The sequence below is a fragment of the Echinops telfairi genome, unplaced genomic scaffold (assembly GCF_000313985.2).
Source record: "Echinops telfairi isolate 266 unplaced genomic scaffold, ASM31398v2 ScPeMD7_18;HRSCAF=68, whole genome shotgun sequence".
NCBI classification, from domain to species: Eukaryota; Metazoa; Chordata; class Mammalia; order Afrosoricida; family Tenrecidae; genus Echinops; species Echinops telfairi.
Window position 1 is genome coordinate 39,167,626 of NW_022103915.1, and position 7,154 is coordinate 39,174,779.

At 37.9% G+C, this 7,154-nt stretch overlaps 1 pseudogene; it reads left to right on the forward strand.

The window, feature by feature from the left end:
* Nucleotides 1–5,533: 5,533 nt before the first annotated feature.
* Nucleotides 5,534–6,895, forward strand: LOC101648313 (annotated as a pseudogene).
* The last annotated feature ends 259 nt before the right edge of the window (nt 6,896–7,154 follow it).

Here is a 7,154-nt window from a genome sequence, read left to right on the forward strand (position 1 = left end):
CTTTAACAACTTCCTCAACATTTATCACATGTTGTTTACTGGTCCAGTTGCAAGAATTTTAGTTTTATTTATTCATATATAGCCCATACTAAAGGCTATAGACTTCATCAGTAAATCCTTCAAGTTGTCTTCACCTTTATCAAGAAAGGCTGTTATTGAATTATATAGTTCACATTCACAGATCGTTGCATAGATTGAATTAGGTGAAAGAATGCGAGCCTGTTGGATACATTTTCTAATTTTGAACTAAGCAATAAATATCTTCTTGTTCTGTTTGAGTAACTGACACAATTTATGTACAGGTTCTGCATGAACACAAAAAGTATTAGGGACTTCCTACTTATCACAATGTTATCCATAATTTTATGACCCTTGCAGTAAAATGTCTTCATATAGTCAATAAAACACAAGTAAACCTCTTTCTGTATTTTTTGGCTTCTAGCCAAGATCCATCTCACATCAGCTATGATATCTTTCCTGAATTACATCCTCTTCTGAATTAAGTTTCAGCTTCTGGTAGTTAGTTATTGATAGATATATGGCTGCAGCCAATTTTGAATGATCTTTTGCAAAATTTTGCTATCATGTGCTACTAATGACAGTTTGATAACGTCTGCAATTTGTTTGATTGCCCTAGTTTGAAATGGGCATGAATACTATGATATAAAATATCTTTAGTAGAATATTATGAAGAATCAATTATCTAGCTGCCATATATAAAAGTGTATAAATTTAGTATAAATGTTGGTCCTCCATGAGAATCTTATCTCCAGATAAACATGAACCCAGTTCCATTACTGGAACATTTAAATGAACTATCATTCAACTCATGTGTTGACTTAACTACAAAGATAATTCTGAAAAATAATTGTAGTGTGCTTTAACATGTTTAAGACCGAGTACTAAGCAAAAAAATACGTCAAATATACTATTACATAAATGAGGAAGATTTCCAAATAACTAGAAAAAAAGGCATTCAATTATAGTAAACTGTTTCTTGCTGGTTTTATTTATCATATGCTTTGTAAGACACTGCCTTAATAAAAGCCTAATTCCTATAAATTTTTTGTCGTTTGGTGAATATTTTTATCAGAGTGAGAGTAAATACATTTCATAAAACAAAGCCTATTTACTTAAATGCAAGTATCCTACAACAAAGCTTATTATGGCCTCAGATAAAACATGTCAAAATTTAAAAGATTTTCATCATGACTACAGAGAAAATAGTTACACAGAATAACTTTTTTGCACTTTAGACTACATTCAGTTTCCTGTTGCAGAATCTAGAACATAAATTATAATCCTGGCCCTCTATGAAGTTAAATAGATGGCTGTGTTCTATAAAATTACTAAGCATAGCAGTTGGCTGGGTGGGGTTGTGTTTTATGAAAAATGTGGAGAGTAGCAAAGAAAGAACATGATCCTGAAAATAATACAACACAATTTCTAGAACTGAAAGAGTTTCTGTACAGAAATGACAGAAAGCAGTTTCTGTACAGAAAACAAGGTGGTCATCAAAGCAAATTTTTAAAAGACATCTACCAAGAAACATAGCAAGAAATTTTGAAACAAACAGAATAAAATATTCTAAAGGGTTCCAAGAATGAATGAACAAAGACACAGACACACACAAAGAGATATACACAAAAATTATATTCAGAACAGGGATTCAGCTCTTTATACTCTTACATGAGTATAAAGTTGTTATTCCAGTCCTTATAACAAGTAAAAAGGTAGACATAAAACTTATTGGGACAACTGGGGCAAATTATCACCCCAAAACCTCAAAAATCAAGCATATCAAGGGAGATAAGCATCGGAGACTTTTTTACCTAAAGAACAGGTCATGGTGAACACTTAGATTAATTTTGACAAATTGCCAAAGGTTGAAAGTGAGAACATTCTGTGGGCTCTGGTCAAAGGAGAGCTCCTACATTTCTGCAGTCTTCTCCCGGAAATCTACTGGGTTCTCACAGGGTGGACACAAGAAAAAGCTTCCCAAGTGGCCCTAGGACCCTGAAAAGCACAGTAGCTATTCTGAACCTTGCTACTCCTTCTGCCCAACAAAGACAATTTTGAAACCTATCCCAAGTAGAGAAGAAACCCCAGTCCAATTCCAGCCCTCTCCAACCTTCTTATTTCACCTAAGGGGAAAAAATAGTAAGTAAAAGCCACAGTAAATGGGGGATGGACCTTCAAAGAAATATACTGAGAATACTATCCTGAGAGGTTTCTAGGGATAAATTCTATGCCTGGAGAAATATAAACACTTCAAAAGGCCAAACAGCTCATTAAAACATTGAAAAGTAATTAGAAGATTAGAAAACACTCCCCCCTTCCCATACTCAAACACCATGTTAACAAGCATGAATTACAGATGAAAGCACAGCAAGACACAGACTGTTTGTGACACAATACAAAACATCAATGGCAAAAACCAATAGAATTAAACCTACAGTCATGGAATGAATTTCAACCATATATAGTGGTTTCCCAAAGTGGGTGCCACTGCCCTCTGGGGAGAGTTCACCAATATGATCCAGGGGATAATGTAAAAATAGTACCTACACTTTATCTTGGAATACAGGGTATAGTACACAACTTTTTAAATGCCAGTAAATTTTTTTTAAGGGGCAGTGGACCAAAGAAGTTTGGGAGCCTATGATATATAAAAGTTTCTGAGTCTGTAAACCATTACAGGAGTAAACAGCCTCATCTTTCTCCTAGAGAGTGGTCTGTGGGTTTGAAAGTCAACTTTGAGTTTAGCAGCCTAATCCTTATCCCACAAGTGTCAAAGCAAAAAAGAGGAAAAGACAAGAGGACTATGAAGCCTCAGGTGTCTAAAGCTAGTGCCAATATTAAAACAACCCAACTCCTACCAGATTAACATAAACCCTCACACTATTAAATGCACATTTACCTCACTATCTGTGGGAAACTAACACTAAAGGAAATATGACTAGTACTATATTCCCTAATTTATAACAGAGAAAATCTGGAAAGCTAATATTCCATGATAGGAAAGCTACCACTTTGGTAATTTAGAGATAAAGTCCAAGTACATCATCTGCTTTAAATATCATTCCCACAGATTCTCCCCTAACAGCTATGCTGCCTTAAAGTGAGCACATGGTTAATTCTATCTCCCTATAGAAGCAGACGTTATTTTGTTACCTCCTCCTACCATCCTTCTTCATACCTTCCCCCAATGCAGGTATTAGGTTTCCTCACCTGTGAGTTCAGGAACCTTACTATGGTTACAACCCACCTTGTGATATATGTAACTACTGAATATGCATGTCTTATGGCTACCTATAAATATCCCCAAGATAGTAAAGATGCTCTCTCTCCAGCTCTCTCTTCTCCCACCATCATGTGGACCATAAGAGGGGCTGAGGTGAGCATGCTACCATGAAATGTGTCTGATACCTTTGTTTTACTCTCTCTCCTATCTTCTATGACTTTACGATGATCTTTATATAGTATAGCTGTAAAATTGCGCCTATAGGCTCTTCTGTTGTTAGAGGCTAGTTTCCTCTGACAATTATCTATTACTTTATGGGATATATTTGGATTCCAACAAAAAAATTACAAAATATGTTAAAACGGGAAAGTAAAGCACATACACACTATCTGAGGAAGCAAAGAAGCCATCAGAAGAATTTTAAAATGATATGCATGACAGTGTCAGGTAAGCACTGGGCTGTTAAACACAAGGTCAGATATTCAAACCTACCAGCTGCTCTGTGGGAAAAGCTTAAGGCTATCTGCTCCAGTAAGGATTTATAGCTTTGTAAATCTTTTATTAGTCATAATCAAGTTGATGGCAGTGGGTTTGGTTTTATATGCTTAATAAGTAAACTAAAGTGGACTAACATGGAAGACCAGATGGATACTGCCAGCAGAGAGGTGGGGCCTATAAAGAAAGAATTAAAAGGAAAAGCTAGAAATTGGACACATCTTGAAAGAAATGAAAAATGTCGTGAAAAGGATTATCAGTACCAGCTAAGGAAAAAATGAGTAAAGCTGGAGCTAGATCGTTAGAAATGTTCCTTACAAATCCAGTTAGACCAGCGCATGTACACTGGTACAGATAGGAGCTCAAAACACTGGGAATCCAGGACAGATAAACCCCTCAGGAACAATAATGAGAGTAGCGATACCAGGAAGTTAAGGGGAAGGTAGGGGGAGAACAACAAAAAAAGTAGGTGAAGCGAGACAGCGGTTGGTGTAAGACATAAAAAATATATATATAAATTACCAAGGGTTCATGAGGGAGTGACAGTGGAGGCGGGGTCGGGGGGTGGGGGAATGAGCTGATACCTAATGCTCAAATAGAATGAAAATGATGGCAACATATATACAAATGTGCTTGACACAATGGATGGATGTATGGATTGTGATAAGAGCTGTATGAGCCCTCAATAAAATGATTTAAAAAAATAAATGTTCCAAACAAAATGCAAAAGAAAAAACAGAACAGATATACAAAGAAGTATATTACAATATCACAATGTTTAAAAATGAGAGTGGTGATACCAGGAGGATGGAGGGAAGGTGGGGTGGAAAGGGGGAACCGATTACAATGATCTACATATAACCTCCTCCCTGGGGGACGGACAACAGAAAAGTGGGTGAAGGGAGATGTCGGACAGTGTAAGATATGACAAAATAATAATAATTTATACATTATCAAGGGTTCATGAGGGAGGGGGCGGCGGGGAGGAAGGGAGAAAAATGAGGCGCTGATATCAAGGCTCAAGTAGAAAGCAAATGTTTTGAGAATGATGATGGCAACAAATGTACAAATGTGCTTGACACAGTGGATGCATGTATGGATTATGATAAGAGTTGTACAAGCCCCCAATAAAATGATTTTTTAAAAAGAGTTATATAATTGTTATTCTTCTACTAAAATCCTTTCATAACTGCTTATTGCACTCTTAAAAATATTAAAGTCTTTATAATGGCAAAAAATATATATATTCAGTTGAAACAACAGTAGAATAAAATGAGAACAGGCAGAAGAAATATTGAGAGAAATAATGGCCAAGAACTTTCTAAAATTAATCCCACACAGCAAGCCACAGACTCAAGATCATGGAACACCAAATAGGGCAAGTAAATTAAACATAAATATACATGTGTGCACACAGACCCAAAGGCATATTCAAACTGTATAAAACCAGATTTTTTTAACCACCTCACCTACAAATAAACAACAATAACATTTTCAACAAACTGCTGTTTAGAAAATACAAGAGAAATAGTGAACATTTTAAGACATTAAAAAAGTGCCAATGGGGAATTATATACCCAATAAAGTTATCCTTCAAAAGTGAAAGACAAAAATTTCTCAAACAAAAGTTCAGAAATTAATTGCTAGTAAACTTGCCCTACAAAAATATTAAAAGAAGCTTTTCAAATAATGAAGACATTAATCAGATATATGGATCTAACAGAAGAGCAACAACAGAAAGCACTAGGGAAAAAATGAGGGTAAAATAAATGTGTTTCGGGGGGAGTGGAGCCCATGTTGACCCTGAGGCACTCGGGCTACAGCCCTATTGACGGTCCACCTTATTTATGGCCACTACTAGGGGCCTGGGACTGGAGATGTGTCCGTGCACCCATCTCCACCTTTATGTCCTCCTCGCTGGGAACCTCCCCAGCCTCCCATTTCCTGGAGGGCGTGCTGGGGCAGCCCGGCTGAGACCAGCTGGCAGATAGAAGGCAGAGGAGGCAATGGTTACTATCCCTCTGGTGGCGCCTGGTCAGAGTCAGGACAAAGTGGAGGAAGCCACCAGGAAGAGCCACCTTATCCTAACTACAATTCTAACTGCTGGAACTCTCCGGCCCAGACTAGAGCTCCTTACCCAAGTACATATTCTGTAAGACCAAAGATACAAAGCCAGAGTCTGCATTCATATACTAATGAAGCATATGGCCCACCATACACCCCTGGACCTGGGGCAAATACTGCCTCATATTCTGGGGGTTATTATGCACCTGAATATAGTCAGACCAGTTACTCAGAAGTTCCAAGCACATATCATTCACCTGGCAACAACCCAAGCCCAGTCTTTCAGTTATATCTCCAGCAGGACTGCCAAACTGAAGTATCCCTCTTAGGGGGCAGGTACTAGGATATCCTACTTCACAGAACCCTGGAATGACCCTGCCTTATTATTCTTATGGGGATGGTAACTGTAGTGGTCCACAATCACGACCAAGTGAGCGACCACAAGAGGATATATGGGCTTCTCCTGGGGCTTATGGAATGGGAACCCGTTACCCCTGGCCCTCAGCTACACCCTCAGCACCACCTGGGAATCTCTACATGAGTGAAAGTACTTCATCATGGCCTAACAGCACTCTCCTCAACTGACTCAACTGACTCCTCAGCAGTCCAAGAAGTCTTCATACTCCTATAATCAATCAGATCAAGGTGTGAACCGGCACAACTTTCTTTGGAGTGTCCATCAGTATGTATCTTCGGGGACATGAACCACAAAAATTCAGATCTTTTGGATCCTCAAGTCCAATATAGTGCTGAGCCTCAACTGTATGATAATACCATTAATGAACCTCCCAGGAATCAAGATCAAAGTAATAATCATCCTGAAGAGTGTTTATCTTCTGATGAAGGTACACCTCCAAGTATTAAAAAAAAATTATAAATGTGCTGGAGAAGGTCCAGTATCTTGAGCAAGACGTAGCAGGATTTGTAGGAAAAAAGACAAAGCATTGGTTTCTAAAAGAAATGCTAACCAAGGAACTTTTAGAATTGGATTCCATTGAAACTAGGGGCCAGGAATCTGTCTGGCAAGCCAGGAAAGAGGCTGCTTGTAAGATGCAGGCCATCTTGGGAAAATTGGGAAAAAATGGATTATAAAAGGGTTTAGAAAGGGTTTATGAATGTCTGTTACTAACTTGACCAAAGAACCCGTGATTTTGGTTAATAACCCTCTTTTGAGATGGAAGCAATACATTCCACCTTTCCTTTGCTTCTCACACTGCAAAGTCTGACGACGGACTTGGAAAAACATTGTAGTAATGAACTGTCTTCAGACCAATGAATGTAGTATGAAATTATGGAGTTATTGCCAAGTAAGGTTACTCTTTCCCTAAGAAATGTATGTATATTTGCAAGC